Source organism: Mustela nivalis (assembly GCF_964662115.1).
Source record: "Mustela nivalis genome assembly, chromosome: 5".
NCBI classification, from domain to species: domain Eukaryota; kingdom Metazoa; phylum Chordata; class Mammalia; order Carnivora; family Mustelidae; genus Mustela; species Mustela nivalis.
This window is the reverse complement of record NC_139024.1, coordinates 8,053,057-8,073,926: the sequence shown is the minus strand read 5'-3', so window position 1 is coordinate 8,073,926 and position 20,870 is coordinate 8,053,057. Positions and strand designations below refer to the sequence as shown.

General features: G+C 46.1%; 1 long non-coding RNA gene across 1 annotated transcript in view; it reads right to left on the bottom strand.

Annotated features, from left to right (window-relative positions):
- LOC309864213 overlaps window positions 1–9,486 on the bottom strand; it is a 73,781-nt gene extending 64,295 nt beyond the window's left edge. The window contains exon 1 of the long non-coding RNA XR_014311392.1: window positions 9,253–9,486. This is a non-coding gene — a long non-coding RNA (uncharacterized lncRNA). The remainder of the gene's footprint in view (window positions 1–9,252) is intronic.
- Between the last annotated feature and the right edge of the window lie 11,384 nt (window positions 9,487–20,870).

The window sequence follows — 20,870 nt, the reverse complement described above, 5'->3', positions numbered from 1 at the left end:
ATATTTATTTCTTTATTTTTTGACTGTTTAGTCTTCCACTTAAAAATTTGACATTAAGGAAAAAAAATTTTGACATTAAGGGGGGTGTGGGTGGCTCAGACGGCTGAGCATCTGACTCTTAATCTCAGCTCAGGTCTTGATCTCATGGTTGTGAGTTTGAGCTCTGCATTGTGCTCTATGCTGGGCATGGAGCCTACTTTTTTAAAAAAGTGATATTCAAAAGTCAAAAATAGGGATGCCTGGGTGACTCAGTCAGTTGAGCATCTGCCTTCAGCTCAGGTCATGATCCCAGGGACCTGGGATTGAGTCCCACACTGGGCTTTGCTCAGCAGGGAGCCTGCTTCTCCAACTCTGCCTGCCACCCCCCCCCATCTCTCTCTCTGGCAAATAAATAAATAATATCTTTTTTCTTTTAAGTTGAAAATAGAACCAGTTTAGCAATATTAACTTAGTCAAATAAAATTAAAGAAAAATATTAATGAAGATACAGAGATTACTTAATAATTAAAGGGGAAAATAACCAATAAGATACAAAAATCATGAATTTGCTTCACTAGCAAAATTCCCTTCAAATATATATATGCCAAATTTACCAGAATTAGAAGGAGAAATTGACGATTTCACAATTATAATGAGTTTTTTTAACATATTGCCATCAGAAACTGTTACATCAAGCATAAGAGCACAAATAATTCAAGCAATGCAAACAGCTTGATATACTTCCCGATAAACAGATAATATACAATATTTTATGAAAACAAAGCAACTTTCAACACACTCCAAAATATTTGTACCACGAAAACCAGGTTCTATGATCACAATGCAATATAATTGGAAACAATAAACTTTTTAATTGAAAAATTAAAATATGCTTGGAAATAAGAAAACATTTTTTTTTAATTCTTGGTTAAGGAAAAACTCACATAAATTTTCCCAAGTACTTAGAACAAACAACAAAAGTACTACCTATTAACACTTATTGGATGCAGCTAAAACAGGAAGCATATTTTTTTAAATGCAAAAATTAATGAGATAAATATTCAGGTGAAGAAACGAGAACCTATAAATACAGAGAACAAAATGGTGGTCACCAAAGGAGAAGAGAGTGAGAAACGGGCAAAATGGGTGAATGGGAGTGGAAGATACAGGCTCCCAGTTATGGAATGAGAAAGTCACAGATATAAAAGACACAGCATGGGGGATGTACTCCATGATCCTATAACACAGATGGGTGGTGACAGATGGAAGCTAGCACACTTGTGGTGAGCACTGTGTAATGTATAAACTTGTTGAATCATTGTGTCATACACCTGGAACTAATGTAACATTTTGGGTTCACTATGCTCAAATATAAATAAATAAATAAATAAATAAATAAATATTTAATAAATGCAAAAAGCTAGAGCTCGTGAAATTGAAAACTAAAATTAAAAACTAAATACATTCAGCATATTGCAAGTTAATTATACCCCAATAAAACTGTTTTTAAAAGTTTAGGCAAGGGGTACCTGGGTGGCTCAGTGGGTTAAGCCTCTGCCTTAGGCTCAGGTCATGATCTCAGGGACCTAGGATCAAGCCCCTGCATCGGGCTCTCTGCTCAGCAGGGAGCCTGCTTCCCCCCTCTCTGCCTGCCTGACTGCCTACTTGTGTCTTGTGATCTCTCTTTCTCTCTCTCAAATAAATAAATAAAATCTTAAAAAAAAAGTTGAGGCAAGAGTGACAAAAAAAAATTCAATGAATCAGAGAGTCCAGAAATTGGCCTGTGTACACACACACACACACACACACACACACATATGTATACATATATACATATACATATATATATAGTAACTTGGGATATGATAGGATGGCAATACCAACCAGTGGAGAATTGATAAGCCATTCAATAAATAGTATTAGGAGAGTTGGCTTTCCATATTGAAAAGTTAAACCAATACACTCAATCATGATGAGCATGAGGCCTGCATAGAATTGTTGGATCTCTATACTGTACATCTGATAGTAAGATAAGACTCTATATTAATTCTACTTCAGTTAAAAAAAAAAAAAGAAAAAAAAGCTAAAATAGATGCATACCCCCAAAATCAACACCAGATTAATCAAAGGCCCAAATGGGAAGAAGAAAAATATCTTAAAATCATTCATAAAAAGTAAAAGAATATATTTATGACTTTGAGGTAGTAAGGTTCTTTTAACCATGACACCAAAAGCATGATTAATAAGGGAGAATGTTTGACTCCGTCAAATACAAAACTTCCAATGTATCAAAAGATGCCATAAACAGAATAAGAGAGGAGTCACAGCTTGAGAAAGTCTTTGCCCTACATAGAACAAACTAAAGATTCATATCCAAATAAATACTTTTTTACAACTTATAAATCAATTAGAAAACAGCAAACACCCAATAAAAACATGCAAAAGTGATGACTGCAGTCCTCAGAGGAAGGAATGCAAACAGCCAACACACTAATTGGGAAAAAAGTTCAATGGGGAAAGAAAAGGTCAACTCCACTGGTAATTAGAAAAGTCTAAATCAAGGGAGCGATAGCACTTTTCACCCATATGAGACTAGCAACAATTTCAGAGGTAAAAGTATCAAAAGTGGGCCAGGACGGCTTTGGGGAACAAGATGGCACACACTATCTAATAAAATTTCAAATGTTTTTATCTCACAACCCAGTAGTTTTATTGGGAAGGGGGCAGGGATGACAGTCTGGGAAGTTGGCACCATCTGTGTTCCCTCAAAGATCTAGACTGTCTGCACAAGCTCCAGACTCCAGGCAACTTGTCGTGCTTCTGCACTAAGGAAGGAGATGGGGCCAGCGTGGCATCACACAGGAGAGGAGGAAAGCACAAACCCACTTCATCATCCTTCCAACGGCTGCTGCTTGCTCCTCCACGTCACCTCTTTGGAAGCTGGACACCACGTGTGTCTTCTCTTTCTGCCCTGCTTTGCCCCTCTGCCCGACAGGGCTTCTCACTCCGTGTTCCTCACTGCAGCCAGCGTGCTGCTCTGCCCCATCAGACAACGGTGAGACAGAGCACAGGATGTTCACAACAGGGAGGCGCCTGGGTGGCTCAGGAAGCTGAGCATCTGGTTTCGGCTCAGGCCATGATCACATGAGTCATGGGATCGAGTCCCACATGGGGGAAAAAAAATCCATGCTCAGCAGGAGGTCTGCTTGAAGATTCTCCTCCACTCCCCACCCCCCACTCGTGTTCTCTCTCTCTCAAATAAATAAATAAATAAGTCTTTTTAAAAAAGAAAAAAAAAAAGATATTAACAACAGGCCTGGCAGCACGTCTGATCTGGTGAAAATAAGGGAGACAGTCTTCATCCTCACCCACAGAACAAAACAGCTTTCCCACAGAAGAATAAACAATCTAACTTTTCCATTTGTAGAAAACAGCAGAGAAGCTCTCTGAGTCTGTGGTATGGCGCATGCCCGTCTCCCATGAAAATTACCTCACTGACCCACCCGCATTACAGCCGTGGCTTGGAGATGTTCCCGAGTCAGCGAAGTGGGCTGGTGCCAGTCTAACCACACATGTCACCAGATAGCGCTCGCTGTGGCTTGATGTGGGTGTGCGATGGAGCAGAGCCCACGGCCCTGACCTCACCCGTCCCCTGCCCCAAGCCCCAGAGCCATCCAGCCCCAGACAGCCCCCTAGTTTAAGGAGAGAGCAGCTAACACTTGCGCCATCCTGTAATTCATGACGCAGAATGAACCATCAATGTGCACCCAAGACTGCCTAACGGACGGTCTTTCAAAGTTTGTTTGACACTTATTTATTGACATTCTATCTATAAAAGTGTGTATACAACAGACTCATTACCAATGTATTCATTACCACAAGCCAACCCAGAGTCAAGGTTTTAGAGGAAAAGTAAACTGGCAATTTCCCCACTTTTCTGCAGTTCTTCTTCTGTATTTGGTTTTCCTTTGGGACTTTCAGGATGAGAAGATTCCAAAAGGCAAACAAATAAGGGTTTTGATTTAGGACGGAATAACCAATTCCCAGTGATAGAAGGGCTCATGCACCAGCGTTCCCTCTGGCCTTGACTTTCAGCTTATAGAGCAGCCCCACATCACAGAAGCCCAGGGATGGCAGGCGTTTCCGGGGGTGCTGCTCCGCTCCCACACCCTCACCTTGCTCTAGGGCACCTTCCACCTGGGAAGCACAACCAACATGTCTCCAGCTGTACAAGGATTCGTCTGTCCTTAAAATGACCCATATTCCTGCTTCACTCCAGCGAAGGTGCCATGTTCTCTGTCAATCGAATCCTCAGCTGACCTGCCCATAATTCAATTCTTATTTTCGTCTGAACCTTCCAACACTGCCGGCTCAGGCTCAAGCATGAGCAGGCAGGACTCCCAGATTGAGGGCCTCCAGGAGGTGGGTCAGTGAGTATACAGCTGGCAGGTGCAAATATAAGAGTTTCCTGTCGGTGGGCAAGACTCAGGGACACCCACAGAGTGGCTGAGCTCAGTCCCACTCACCCCTCAGCTGGGCAGCTTTGGGCGGTGCAGAAACATCACCATTCTCCAGGGTATCTCTAGCCAGAGTTCCTTCCTTAGCTTGAAGACTGTCTGTCAGCTCCATTTTTCCCAATCTTCATATTATTAACATCTTTCTCCCCAAAAGCCATACTGCGCATTTTTTTCCTAATCGCTCCCTTGCATAAAATATTAATGCCACAGAAATACTGTGAATTGAGGCTGTTTGAAAGGCTATAGACCACTGCAATATCTAAGATTATTTTGCCTCCCAAGAACCGTATTTGTGATATTCTCACCCTCCATTTTCCACCACTGAGAAAGCATGAATTAGTGACTGCCGTAGGGTTTTCCCTCTATCACCACAGGAATCCACCTGCCCAGGGAGGGAAGAACCAACTCGTGACCAGCACTAAAATGACCGGTTCCTCACACCAGTCCCAGGCACCCCCCCTGGCCAGGCAGCCCTGGTCAGGGCATGGCCCCTCCTCTCCTGTCCTGGGCCCACATTCCCTGCATCCTCACTACCCTCCGGTCTTCAGTCTCCTTTCCTTTCCATGAGCTGCTTCCTGGTGTGCTGCCGGGGAGAGATTCGGCCCACAAGGGAATTTCATAATTCTTGAATATTCAGTCAAGCAAAAACTCCTAAGTCTGTAGGTTGGCAAATTGATAAAGGAGCAAATCTATTCATTGACTTCTATACTGATGCAGTTCGTCAGGTAACAAAGAGGAGGGCTCTGGCAGGTGAACAAACAAGAAGCAGTGTGAAGCACGGAACGGGGAGAGCGAGGGGCGCACAGTGACTTCTAGAAAAGCTGATGCTCGCCCAGTCCTTGAGGAGAAAACACAACCTGATTTGAGGAATTGGGGGCACCTCTGGCCAAAGACCAGGCAGGCAGATGGAGCATAACCAGCAGGCTGGGGAAACTGTGCCAGAATTGAGTGTGCTGAGGGCAGGCAGAGAACCTGGCGCCCCAGGTGAGCGAGGAAGGCAGAGAAGGTGGTGTCAAGTCAGTGTGCGCCAAGTCAGTGTGTGCTCTGGCATGAACATAGAAGAGACACATGTGGCCCCTGGGGAGAAGTGACATCACATGCTGTGTCCACACGGGGACTGTGGGAGTTAAGGAGGGTCTGCTGGAGGGTGGAGGGAGGTCGGAGGAGACAAAGAGAGGAAGTGAAAGAGATGGCCCACCAGGTTCAGACGGAGCAGGATGGGCTGAACATGAGAGAACTAGAATCAGAATCCGCAGAGACCCATGGGAAGAATGAGGCTGAGGTTCTAGGCACAAGCACTCATTTTAATTCCTTCTGGAAGTCACAAAGGCTTATGCAAGTTTGAAACTAAAAAATGAAGCCGCCAAGAACTAAGAGGGGAAGATGTGACTACTCTAGATAGCCAAAGGTCTAAGTTGAATCTAAAATATCTCGTATCTAAGCAGCAGCCATGCAGGAAATTGTCAGATTTCAGATGGACAATCCAACCTCAAGACCGGAGACAACCGGCAGCAAGCAGAACTAGATAGTTCATGGGCTTCTGACCTACAGTTTTCTGTATCTTCCTCGTTAGACACAGGACTGTCCAATAGCCTGTGACAGAGTCAGCCTATAGCCAGGGGCAATGTGGATGCAGATTCCCAGGTTAAGAAGGGAGCTAGGCAGAACCCTGAATCAGGAGAGAAAAGTATCAGTGCAGACAGAGGAACTTACTTGTGACCTGAACGCGTTTGTTTCATGTTCATGACCTGAATGTGTCCATTTCAAAGCATTATTTTCCAACAATTCTCTAATTCTAGAGTTCTCACTAAATGACCCCAACTAATGAGATATTGACTAAGGGAATTGATTTTAATTTAAGAAGTGCAACTGTGGGACGCCGGAGTGGCTCTGTTGTTAAAAGCCTGCCTTCGGCTCAGGTCATGATCCCAGGGTCCTGAGATTGAGTCCCACACTGGACTCCCTACTCTTTTGGGAAGCCTGCTACTCCCTCTCCCATTTCCCCTGTCTGTGTTCCCTCTCCCACTGTCTCTCTCTCTGTCAAATAAATAACTAAAATCTTTTTTTTTAAAGTGCACCTGTACTGAAAGAATGTCCACCCCAGCTGAGGTAGTAAGAAGGAACACAGTTTTCAGTGGATAGAGAAGGAAAATGCAATGCTTTAGAAGAGCCACTGATAGTAACAAAGCACATGCATGCTGTAAACTTTTGAGTGACCTGCGTAATGGAGAAAAAGGTCACAGATTTACCCAGATTAGTCACACATAGTACAAATACAGATAAATGTAACAAGTGATTATTTGCAGTTAAATTCTTAAAGTTATTTATTTATTTATTTATTTATTTGATTTTTCACAAAAATTAACTCAAAACAGGTTCTAGACCTAAATGTAAAATGCAAAACTATCAAAACTTTTCGAAGGAAAGTATAGAATAAAATGCATGTAACCTTTGAGTTTGCAATGACTCTTTGGATACAATACCAAAAGCATGATCCATGAAATAAAAACTATTAAGTTACATTTCATTGAAATTTTTAAAAAATTTGCTTTAGGAAAGACACTGTTCAAAGAACGAGAAGATTGGCCACAGGCTGGGAGAAAATATTTAGAAAACACATAACTGATAAATAACTTGAACCCAAAATGTATAAAGAACTTTTAAAACTCAACAATAAGAAAGCAAACAATCCAATTAGAAAATGTGCAAAAGATCTGAACAGACACTTCACTAGAGTAGATGTACAGATAGAACATTCCAGATGAGCATATTCTAGTCAAAGAAAAATTGACATATTCAGTCCAGAGGTAACTCATTCTGTCTGCACTGAGGTTTTTCATTCCTGAAGCAGTGATGACATAGAAAAAGATGCTCAACATCACTGGTAATTAGGGAATTGAAAATTAAAACAAGGCAACAATGAGATACCAACACTTAATAAAATGGTCAAAATCTTGGGTGCCTGGGTGGCTTGTCAGTTAAACATCTGACTCTTGATTTAGATTCAGGTCAGGATCTAAGGGTCGTGAGATCAAGCCCCATGTTGGGCTCCGCAATGCGTGTGGCGCCTACTTAGGATTCTCTCTCTCCCTCTCTCTTTCTGCCCCTCCCCCATGCTGTCTCGCTCTGTCTCTTCTTTTTTATTTTATTTTATTTTTTCAGTGTTCCAAGATTCATTTTTTTATGCACCACATGCAGCGCTCCATGCAATACATGCCCTCTCGTTCTGTCTCTTCAAAAAAAAAAAAGAAAAAAGAATCAAAATCCAATACGCGAAAAACACCAAGTGCTGGTGAGGATGGGGAGCAACGGGAATTCTCATTCACTATTGCTAGTCAGGCAAAATGGAGCAGTGACTTTGGAAGACGATTTGACAGTGTCTGACAAGGCTAAACATAGTCTTACCATAGGATCCGGCAATCACACTCCTAGCTCTATACCTAACTGATCTGAAAGCGTGTATCTAGACAAAAGCCTGCAAATGAATGTATATAGGCATTTTATGCAACCAAGATGTGCTTTAAAAAAACGAATGGTAAGCAAGCTTTGGCACATCCATACAATAGAATATTATTCAGCAGTGAAAAGAAATGAGCTCTCAAGCCATGAAATTCAGACACATAGGAAATTTAAATGCATAGGGTAAAGTGAAAGAAACCAGGCTGGAAAGGCTATATACTATATGATTCCAGTTATATGACATTCTGGAAAAGGCAAATATGTAGAGACAGTTCAAAGATGAGTGGTTCAGGTGGGAAGGCGGGCTTCAAAAGTGGACTACGGGGGATTTTAGGATGGCGAGACTATTCTACATCATACTATCTTGGTGACTACATGACGCTGTGCATTTATCAAAGTCCAAAACACGTTACAGCACAAAGATTGAGATTTAATGCATGCACATTGCAAAAAGTTCATTTGGAAGTCAGAAAAGTCCCAGTAAGGCAGGCAGACTATGACAAAGGTATGACAACCTCACCAAAGTTGTTGGGGAAAGGAGCTGAACTAAGTAACTTTGGAAATGTGTGGAGCCTAAAGATTAAAAGTAGAAAGGAACTGCACACAAGCACCATACTCTAGTTGATAAAATTGCTCCCTTGGAGTGTACAGCTAAAAGTTGTGATGCTGCTATCCTCTATACTGGAATTAAATAACTAAGTAATGGCTAGTGGCACTGATGGAGAGGGAATTGATAGGTAAGCAAGAAAGCCAGAATGATCCACATGGTGCTATATTAGAAATGGAGACATCAGTCACGAGTCATGTTTAGCTTAATGGAGGTATGCAAGGTTACATGTAGAAATATTCCCAGCGAGGGGCCTGGGTCTGGGCAGAGAAGTCTTGGCTGCACTTTCCTGCTCTTTTTAACGGACCGTCCTCTCATCGGAAGTCACAGAACCACATCCCACCTGGGAGGGATCCTTTTAAGAAGACTCCAGGCCAGCTTCCTTTTAATGCATTCCACTTCTGGCTCCTACAAACGCACACATTGACCTGCCCTCGACTGAGGAACTGCCGATTAGCCAGCTCCCTCCCCCACCACGCTCCAGCTCCCAGGAGCAACAGCCACATCCTCTTACCTTTACGCTTCTTGGATAAAGTATTAGACACTTACTCACATGCCCCAACTCTCCAGGGGACACATTCTGAGTTCTCCAAGGTTCCTCTTGGAGGCCCCTATTGTGAGTTAAATTGTGCCCTCCAAAACTTTACATTGAAAGCTCTACCCCGCAGATACCCGAGAATGTGACCTTACCTGGAAATAGCATCTCTGTGGATCATAATCAAGTTACCATGTGGTCCTACTGATTCAGAGAGGGCTCTGAACCCACTGGTGTCCTTGTGAAAAGAGAAGAGATGGACACCAGGGAGAAGATGGCCATGGGATGACAGAGGCAGAGACTGGTGTGGCGCAGCCACGATACGAGGAACACCAGGGAAGCTGGGGGAGACAGAAAAAGATCCTCCCTTAGAGCCTTCAGAGGGAGCCTGCCCCTTGATTTCAGACTTTGGGACTCCGGAGCTGTAAGACAAAAAAATAATCTCTTGCTTGAAGCGACCAACTCTGTGGTACTGCATCAGAGCTGCCCAGGAAACTATACACTCCATCTGTAACCTGGCTGGAGAGGAGGGGCATCCCCCAACCTCCCAAACTCCCACCCCCACCCTTCCTGCTAGAGAAGGAGAAAAAGCACAGCATGGCCACACCTCCCTGCAAAAAATCCAATCTCTTCCTCAAGTCTTGAACCTTGATGATCTTCCGGACTGGAGGTAGGTGGATCACTAATAAAACCTCCCCTAGAGCCACTCCCTTTGCAAGTCCTATACAACTGAAGTGCTCCTCCCTTCAAAACAAGAGACCTCATAGCACCCAGGTTTTGTTTTGGCTTTGGGGGCCTTTGCTCAAACCCTGAGTGTGCATGCGTGTGTGTGTGTGTGTGTGTGTGTTTAAAGAGAGCTCATGGAGGGTGGAGACGCCCCGAGCAGGAACAGGCTGATGAGGGGTCAGATGCCTGGTGGGCAGGACTTGTTCACACCCCAGGTTTTGGCTGGCAGGGTGGGACAGGTGTGGGGACTGCACCCTTCTGCCCACGGTTTGTCTTAAGACCTGCAGGGACAGGTCACTGACCAAGGTGCTGGACTGTGACCGCTCAGGTCGGCCTGGGGTCCGAGATTAACGGGGGGACTGGGCAGGAGCACGGTGGGTATGGCTGGGCAGGGCTCCAAGGCCTCTTGCACAATCCCCGTCTCTGCCTTGGCGGGCCACGGATGAACAAGGAAGGAGGCGGGAAGACACACACTCCTCCCTGACCCCGGAGTCCCCGGTCCTGAGAAGGCCCCCGCTCCCTCCCAGACCACTGCCCGCGCTACTCCACTGGACTGCGGTCCTGGACGTGGAGCCCACAGAGGCCAAGACCGAGGGCGACAAGGCTGGGACCGGGTACCTGAGGCTGTGTGGGGAGGGGTCGCTGGTGGGCCCCACAGGGAGAAGCCCGCACAGGCTGGGGTGGGGCCAGGAGCCACGACTTGGCTCGGAGCACCCAGGGGGTGGACTGCAGTCAGGGAGACGGCCCGGGGAGGGTTCCTTCGAGGCTGCGGCTTCTCTGGGAGGCCCCGGGCTGGGCTCTGTCTCTGCAAAGCCACAGGGAGAGGCAGGCCCGCGGGTGACCTTCTCTCCTCTCCCAGCTGCTCCAGGGGAGCAGCTAGACCCATTCCCAACTTCAGCAACTCCGAAGGGGGACATGGTGACTGGAGACGCTTCGGCGGGAGACCGGGAGCCGACAGGTGCCCGGGCGCCTGCCCACGGACATGTTGATGCTGTCCGGGGAGAGCTGGCTCCTGCTGCTGCCCCCAGCCCTGCTCCTGCCGCTCCCCCTGCCCCTGCCCCTGCCAGAGTGACTCCCACTTCCCCTGCCTCTGCCTGTGCTCCTGTTCTGGCCCCTGACCCAGATCCTCCCTTGGTCCCACCCCTTCCCAGGCCCCTCCCTGTGCCCCTGTTCCTGCCCCAGACCCAGCTCCTGCCCTTGACCCTGCACCAGTCCTCACCACTGCACTTGTCCCAGCTCCTGCTCCTGCCGCTTCCCCTTCCCCTGGCCCTGGCCCTGGCCCTGGCCCTGCCAGGATGGCCTCCCCTTGCCCTGCCTGCGCAACTGTTCCTGCCCCATACCCGGACCCTGCCCCTGCTTCTTCCCCTTCAACTGCCCCCCTCCCTTCCCCTGGCCCTGCCAGGACCACTGCCCCTTCCCCTGCCCCTGCTTAGGACCCTGTTCCCACCCCAGACCCAGCCCCTATCCCCTGCTCCTGCTCCTTTCCCTGCCCTTCCCCTGCTCCTGTCTCTGACCCAGCTCCTGCTCTGGATCCTGCACTGGCCTCTCCTGTGGACCCTGTCCCCGCCCCGAATCCAACCCCTGCCCCCACACCTGCTCCTGCGGGGCTCCCAGACCCGCCTCCAGAGCCCACAACTCTGCGGGGAGATCTCCCCGTAAAATTGCCTCACTACCATCCCCTGACCCCGACACCCCCCCACAATGTTTCATCCCCTCCCCCCGTGTTCTTCCTCTCCTCTATGTAGTTACCATTATAGTCGCCGCCCATCTCCTGTATGCTCCGTAGTATTTATTCTAAATAAAAGTACTTGTTTTTCCCTCGAACACCGCATGAGCATGAAGTCCATTCCCACCGCTGTGCCACCACACCCCAGAACATCGCTGCACGACATCTCCTACCCCACAGGAGACCCTGAGCCCAAGCCCTCCCTGCCCATTGCTCCCCCAGCCTGGCCCCTCACAACCCCTAAGCTGCTTCCTCTTTCTGATCCTGCACATGTTCTGGAGGTTTCTGGAAGTGGAATCACTCAATAGGTGCCTTTGTGTCTGCGCCTATTTTCAAAGGGCGATCCTTTTGTTTTTTTTCTCTGTGTGACATAGAATTGCCCTTATTTGGTGTTGAAACGCCCAATGCATTACAGAGGAGATGTCATCCTAGAGACCCCATTAGAAATTCTGGGCACCATCTTGGGGCCAAGCCCCCTGTTCCTGCTGGGACACCACCGTCGGTCCCCAGGCGGGACACGCTATTTCCTCCTGTGGCCCACACAGAAACCAGGGAAATGCAGAAAGCTGGAAGACACACCGCAGCGGGCAAAAGCATCGCTCACAACCCAAGGCCAGAGAAAGGTTTCCCATGGGTCTGCTCCAATCCATGCTCCAAGACCCTGGGTCCCACAGGGACAGAGACAGGGACAGAGACTAGACACGTGCCAGTTCAAGGGGGAGGGTAGGCACACAGGGAATATGTGTCAGGAGATGCAGGAGCGCCCGGGGAAGGACTCAGGCAAAGGAAACCCTGGGGAGGCAGTGCTGGTCACCCTCCGACTGGCAGGTGTCTGGTCTGGGGACCAGCAGCCCTGGGGAGAACGTGAGGAAGCAGAGGTCCAATGCAGGTCCCCTGGAGAGGGGGGGGGCAGGGGTGCCTGTCTGGGACAACAGTGAGCGGCGCCCATCCCAGGTCACAGGTGCACCTATCACCTACAGGGCTCAGCCTGGACTCACCCCCAGAAACTCTGGCTCGGTGTGGCACAGATGTGTTTTCAGTCGTAGTTGGCACAGCAGTGGTAGAGACAGCAGCGAATGGAACAGTGTTCATGCCCAAGGAGAGGGCGGGGAGCCTCATCCCAGTCCTCATGACACAGTGTCCTGGGGCTACTTACTCAGTGCTGTCTGCGGCACGGGATCGCGGCAGCCCCTCCTGAGACCTCACTCCTGCCACCCTGCTCCTGGAGACATTCGTAATTGTTGAAGGAGGAGGTGGAGAGGATCCAGCATGACAGAGGGCCAAGGAGAAGGAAGGTCAGCACTGGGGCCACAGATGGACGTGACCCGAGCCACCATTCAGGGCCTAATCCTACGCCGAACCAGAAAGCCAATACGAAACCTAACCGAAACGCGAACCCGAGCCCATAACCCATAACCCTGACCCCAAACCTGAACGTGAACCCGAACGCTAACACCGAATCCTAAGCCGTAAGCCCAGACCCTAACCCGATCCGAAGGCTAAGCCTAATCCTAACCGTAACCCTAACCACTAAACCTGAGTCTCACCCAGACCCTCAGCCTGACTCTAACCCTAACCCTGACCCTAACCCTAACCCTGACCCTCACCCTAAACCTACCCCTGGCCCTAACCCTAACCCAAAACCTAACCCTATGCCTCTAACCCTAACCCTAACCCTCTAACCCTCACCCTAACCCTCTAATTCTGACCCTAACCCAAAACCTGACTGTAACCCTCACCCTAACCCAAACCCCTAACCCAAACCCTAACCTTCCCTCTCCTCCTTCCCACCCACTGGCTCAAGCCCAGGCTAAATCCAAGGACAGGCTGGACCTCTGTCCCAGGGAACAACCAGGAAGACCGAGCAGAGGGAGAGAGGAGAAGTTGAAGGGGCCCACGGATCTCCCTGCCCTGATTTGGCCTCCACTGATGTCTCCCAGTCCTCTGGCTCAACCCCGCATTGAGCGGGACCCTGGGAGGGATTCTGAATTCCAGGCCAGCTGGCTGGGGGTACTCAGTGACCTCTGCATGCCCAGATGTCCAACCCGCCTGGCCTTGCACCCTGAGCCTTGCTTCCCAGGATGGGCACGGTTCTGGTGCTCAGCAGACTTCAGGGCCACAGAGCACTTGGCAGTGGTGAGGGAACATGGGGGACCGGTCAGGGACAGTGCCATGGGTCGTGTACACATCCACCGCAAGGCTGGGTCATGCTACACGTCCTCTGTGCTGGTCTCCTGTGCACACCTGGCCCTCTCGGAATGGAGGTCTGTGTGTCTGGGGCACCTGTCCTCCACCTCCACCTACCCCTGGAGGAACGGCCAAGCTCAAGCATTTCCATGTCCAACCCTCAGGGACAGTTGGGAACCCGGGGTCAAGAGAGGCAGGGACTGGCCCTGGACCAATGACGGGTACAGAGTCCAAGGAGCAGAGCTTCCCTCCAGTCCTAGGCAAGCCCTGACCCTCCCATGAGGTTTGCTTGGAGGGTGAGAGCCCCTCAGATCCTTGGGGAGAGTTAGCCACCCCGTCCCATGTGGGGACATGACCTCTGGCATCCCCTGACATGTTGTTGGTGCCACATGAAGTTGGTTTTCTCATTTATTCTTGGTATCCTCAGTTCTGAAACTGAGACTTAATACTTCCTATGTCCCACTTCCTTCTTTCCCCAGAACCTTCAGAGACAAAATTCCTTCCCCAGCATGTGGGTTCTCCTAGCTGCCATGACTGCATTCTTGGCTGAACCCCAACCCCATGTGATTAGATTTTAACCATCTCTGCTCAATCTTTGACCCGCCCTTTGAGGAGAAATCCTGGCTATTGGATCGGCTCCGTATCTTCTGCTAAGGAGTAGCATTCATGCCTCACCTACTTTTCTCCCTTCCTTCCCCATCCATGTGGTTGACTTCAAAGAGCCACAGGACGCCAGCCGTCCCTCCCACTGGATGGGAATAGACAAGCATGAAGCCCTAACTGAGCTGCTGACCAAACCACAAGTGCTCAGAAAATAAGCATTTGCTTGAGCTGATATTGTGGATGTCAGAGTGGACAGACAGAAAAGACCAGGATCCTTGAAGACCACATGAGCCACTGGCTCACCCAGACCCGAAGTCCACCATGGCCTCCAACTTCTGTTACACAAGCCATCCAGTGTTCTCATTAGCTAAGCCAGTGTGAGTTGCGATTCTTTTTCTTTGCAACCAAAACGCCATCTGATTTTGGACCAACAATCAGGCTCATGGCTCCACAAGCTTGTCACCTGAGGTTCAACTGAGTGTGTGTTTTTGTCTAACATCTATATAAACACTTTGAAAAACCTAAAATCCAAATTGAAACTTCTAACATGATATTTTTGTATTTGTATACTCTACAATGTGTCAGTGAATCAAATAAAAAGAGACACAATAAACTTTGCATAATTGCAAGCACACATAGACACCCACACATAAATATAGCTTACTCAGCATCATCTTAACTAGAGGGGAAAAAAATCAGTGCTTTATGTCATGAATTATGACACTCTACCAAAATTACTTTAATGGTGTCCCCCCTGACAGTAAAACTTAAATGCTTTGGTGTAGTTTTAGGATGGGATTTTAAAAGCTATCCTAATAGCCCTTAGGATCCTAGTAAAAATAATGAGCAAATCTTGTGGTAAGAAGACACAGCACCAAGGCTATCACAATGGCCAAAATTCCATACAGATAAATACATCTATCAGCTATGCTATGCTATGGCCCCCTATACTACACCCAACATCTGACTGCAAACTAAAAATAATCAAATGAAGATGGGTGTCTCCACAGTCATGGATTAAGACTGTGAAATAGAATTTTACATATTAACATTTTTACTCCATGGTCTGGCCCTCATACAGCTTTGCTCTTTATCAAGGTTAGAATTAAATTTTAACACTGAGATTAAGAGTCACTTATGGTTTGTCTCCCTCTGAATTTTAACATTTGTTTATTTCACTAGTTAGAGCTAATGTATTTTATTTGCAAAGCACTAGAATTGTTCCCCACATAGACCTCGAAAGCAGACCGTGAAACTGAATCTGAAGTCACTACACTTTCTGTTAATTGGTCATCTCAATAGTGAAGCTCTCATGCATTTTCAAGACGGAGATTCCACATTAATGTCACAATTTGGTTTTTAAACAAACATTTCAAATGTTCACAGATGTTAGAGTTCAAAAACTCACATTTAAGGCATATACATTCTTTGGCAGCAGTAAAGTATATACTTTACTTTTAAAGAACTCATTGAACACTCCAGAAAACATTTGTATAAAGAAAGAAAAGTAACTTGACATTTTAACTGAAGTCAGCCTCACAACAATTACAAAAGACTAAAAACAGATAATTAATCCATTTATTATAATCTAAATAAACACCAGTAAGCTTTAGATAAACTCTCTAATGAACAGTCTAAAACATAACACAATGGCAAACACCATCTCCAAAGAACATTTTAAAAATATTTTACTTAAGTGGAAAATAAAAAGCAATAGTCTTGGCATTTGCCCAAGACATGCATTCCCAAATTCTTGTATTTATTTACTAGAACTACATAGTATCTTTCATCTCAAGAATGCTAACTTAATGTTAAGAATCTTGAAAATAACCAGAGGCAACCATACTCTTGATTGTCCTCAAAGATCTCCAGAAGAAATTATGTACCTATCCAAATTTAAGGACTCGCCTAAAATAAACAAGTACATTTCAAGAATAACATCTCTCTTGCTCACTCCCTACCTCTCTCTGTCACTCACACACACAAATACACACACCCCACATGCACACACAGAGAAAGAAAAAATACCAAATTGATTATTTGGGTCTGAATGAATTGGCAGTAAGTCACTGTTTAGCCTGATGTTTTTTAAGCCACAGTCCTCTGGTCTACATTTGGTCACTCTAAATTTTTTTTTTTTACAACAAATTAGTATATAGTTATTTTTCATTTCAGTTGTAATGCATAAACTTTTTATGTAAGCACTGTCTGGGCTATCGGAACATCTGCTTAACATCTAGGGACAGTGAGCGAACTCCACCAGCAGCTGGGCTGATTGATTAGATAGTCATCGAGTAATACCACTTTAAATTTGGTGAACTGAGCAGAAATTGATTTAGTGACGAACGAGGCATTTTTAATCCAGTGGAGGTAAAAGGTAAATTGCATTGCAGATGGCAGAAAGCATATGTATTTTGCAATATTTTGAGTAAGAGGAATGTTGAGAGAAGTGGCGTGCAGTGGGGTGTGCAAGCCTGCCAAGGGAAACACAGGCACGGGCGTGGGAAGGTAGGCCAGGGTTCACGCAGGAGGCACCGTTAAGTTCACCGATGCTGTTCCTTCAAATTATATCACTTTCATAACTGTGTTCATGTTAAATGACATATTTATTTGGTTTTGTAGTTAAGTAATATCCATAAAAGTAGATATTTTTATAAAGGTTGGTATTATTATGATGTATTCATATTAATTTAAGAATCATTTAAACTAGGGGCACCTGGGCATCTCCGTTGGCTGAGTGTCTGACTCCTGGTTTTGGCTCAGGTCATGATCTCAGGGCTGTGGGGTCAGCATGGAGTCCGCTTGTCCCTCTCCTGCCTCACCTTCTAACCCCGACTCCTGCTCGCACACAATCACGTGTGCTCTCTCTCTCTCCCTCTCTCTCATAAATAAATAAATAAATAAAATATTTTTTAAAAAGAACACCGAGTATCATGAATTCTTTCATTTACACACGCATCCACATGCGTGTGCACATACACACACACACGTAGGTTTTCTTATCAAATCTTACCATTCCTCTGAAATCTTCTTATCTAACTTCCCAACAAACTGGCAGAGAGGGGACATTTCAGACAGTTGCTAAATCATGACAAAAGCTTGGCCCCATGGCCCACATTTTGCTGGCACAAACCACAGTCTTGCAACATATTCTTAAACAGATAGATTTATGCAGTAATATAATTGCCTATGGCTCTGTGAGCACAGGTTTCTTGTGTGGTTCTAGCATTATGGCAATAAAGAAACTAGAAATTATCACACTTATCCAATATTTATAATATTCAACCAATATTTGTAAATGAATAGGGCAGTGTAGTGGTTTCTGGCACCACAATGCTGATTTTTAAAACAGTTCCATGACCTTTGCCTTCATGAAGCTATGGTCTAGTGTGGGAAACCACTAGTAACAAAACGATCTGCCAAAACAGTCAAAATCCATGTGTACGTGTTCCGAAGCTGCCTACTGCTGTGAAGAAGCTGTGCAGGTCACCAAGTCCGGGTTCATCAACCTAACACTCTGCCATCAAAGGGGGCCCTTGCGTTGACCTGAAAGTGGATGGAGAATAGTCCTCTGGCTCTCAACGGAATGACACAGCCTCGGGAGTCCCAGCAGTCACACTTTCCAGCTGACCTGATACTGCAATTTGAAGAAAAAATTTCCTATTGAACTACCCGAAGGAGGAAGAGAAAGGAGAAGAGGAAGGAGAAGAAAGAAAAGAAGAGGCGAGAAGAGGGGGGTGGGGAGGGGTGGGGGAGGGGTGGGGGAGGGGAGGGGAAGGAGAGTAGGGGAGAAGAGAGGAGAGGAGAAAGAAAAAGAGAAAAGAAGAAAGGGCTACCTGGCCAGCTCAGTAGCATAGCGTGTGATTCTTGATCTCAGAGTTATAAGTGTAGAGATTACTTAAAAATAAAATCTTAAAAAAAGAAAAGAGAGTGGGGCGCCTGGGTGGCTCAGTGGGTTGAGCCTCTGCCTTCGACTCAGGTCATGATCCCGGGGCTCCTGGGATCGAGCCCAGCACTGGGCTCTTTGTTCAGCAGGGAGCCTGCTTCCTCCTCTCTCTGCCTGCCTCTCTGCCTGCTTGGGATCTCTGTCAAATAAATAAATAAATCTTTAAAAAAGAAAGGAGAGAGAAAGGAGAGAAGGAAGAAAACAGTGAGACACAAGTTGAACAACATATCCCTCACCACCCTCCAATGGCTCTCACCTTATTCAGAGCAAAAACCAATGTCCCTCCTGAGGCCAACAGACCCAAGTGAACGATGCCCCCACCCCAACCTCATTACCCACTGCTACCTCCTTGCTCTCCAACTACAGTGTTCTCCTGGCCATTCCTGAACACACCAGAAACTCACTCCAACACCAGGCTTTCCCCCAGCTGTCTGTGCCCCTCCCCCCTTCTTCCTTCAAGTATTCACTCAAAGGCCACCTTCCAGTGAGGCTCACCATGATCACGTTCTTAAATGCACCTGTTCGCCCACTTTCTTATTCTGTTTCCATAGCACTCTCGCTTTCTAACGTATTAAATATTTATTTATTTTTATGCTTATTGCCTCCCCCCACTGACCAGCACCTTGAATATAAGCTTCTTGAGGGAGGGATTATTCAATGTTTTGTTCATCGCTCCATCACAGCAATACGAATCATGCCTGGCAACTACAGTCAGTCAACAAATACTGCATAAATAATGAATGAATGAACATCTTGGCAAATCCCTACCATGACATCACAAGGGAACTCCATCATAATGTTACCCCAATGAATGCCAATGATAGTTCACTAACGTGCAGGTAATAATTATGATAAAAAGTTTTAAATCGTTTTTAAATATAAATACTGAGACTGCTCAGCCAAGATCTACAGAAGACTGAAATAATGCCGTGCACCTGAGCAGTTATCCAATGGTCTGCTGAGTCCACGAATGATTTTTAGCAGGTCCAGCCCAGTTTGGAGAACAGGTGGACTGCATCACTTTTGTCATAATTATCACCAAAATAACCACAAGGAGGAGGAAGCAGGTGATGGCGAGGATCAGAGCCTATCACTCATGAGTGATCACCACGCGAGCTGCTAAGCAGCTATGCTTCCTTCACATGTCTATAAATATTATTTCTTGGTTTTTACAAATATTGGCCAGGAGAGAATTTGGGGTTTGACGACTACCTAAAGTGCAAATTGCATACTGCCAAATATGGGCGGGTCCACACCCCTTCACTGTCTGCTGGATTGAGATAGGATTTGTAGAATAAACTACAGTGTGCGTGAACAGAAGGTGGTTCACTCCAAAGGAGGTGGCCAGGGCCATCCTCTTCCCCACAGGACAGTTTCTGAGTCTGCCTCAACACACAGACAAACCAACCCTTGAAGTTGAATCTTCAAATGAAGATTCAAATGAATTTTACCAAATGTTATTTATAGCCATTGTTTAATAAAAAAACTAGGAAAGGGCAAGAAATGTCTTAAAACATGGTAACCTTCAAAAAGCCTAAATAAATCGAATGGACTATTGTAGAGTGGTTAGCAATGAGCCTTTAAAATGGCAGTTTGGGTTTCCAAAGAGACTTTTATGTTCTGCTTTTTGAGAATAATTAAATGTCTTTTAAGACAACATCTAGTAATTGAAAATAAAGCCATGTCATCAGCATATGAGATAATGTTTTCTATTCTATTTTCCACAACTAAAAACATACTCCAGGTAAATAGCGGAAAATGCCAGACTAAAATGTGAGAAGAAACTAGCCAAAGGAAAGAGCTGTTGAAGGCACGTGTTTTTAGAGAGGCTGACAATGAGCCAGGGGTGAAGCCCTATGAGAAGTGTTAGGGATACAGAATGAATAAAGGCCAATTCCCACCGTGGAGAAATGTGAAGCCTTTTGGAGAACGCAGACCTGAAAGCCAATTATCACCATGTAAACCAGGACACACCAGAACGGAGACAGGAACAGAGAGGATACAAAGTTCTGACCAGTTTAGCCTGGGGCGTCCAAAAAAGGCACCATTACACCAAATCTTAGAGACTAACTGGATTTTCCCAGGAAAAAAAAAAAGAGGTGAAAGGAACAAATGGAATACTTAAAGAAATAGGGTTGAGATTCATGACCCAGACAAATGTGATCCCTTTCTTGAGGGAAGAAACTCCTTGGCAAGACAGGGAGAAACAGGACCAGTGGACTACATCATGGCTGAGTCCCACACACGGTTTCCCTCGACAGCAGTTGGGTCCTTCTTAAAATGTCTGAAAACTAAGGATGACATCTCATAACTTAAATAAGTCAGAACAAAAGATTTGGGAAAAAAACACGACACAGGAACTTTTGCCTCAAGGAAATGTTTTTTTTCCCCCCCAAGGAGTGAGAAAGATGTGAACAGAAGCCAGTGAACTCAAACGGCATACCACAGAAACTCACCGCAGGCTAAGTGGGAAGCTTCCCATTCTGAGCCTTCACAAAACTGTGCACGTAGGCTAACAGCCCCAACTGAAGGTGTCAAAGTTCAAAGCAAAGCAAAGGGTGTTTTCCCCACTATGACCCTTTGCA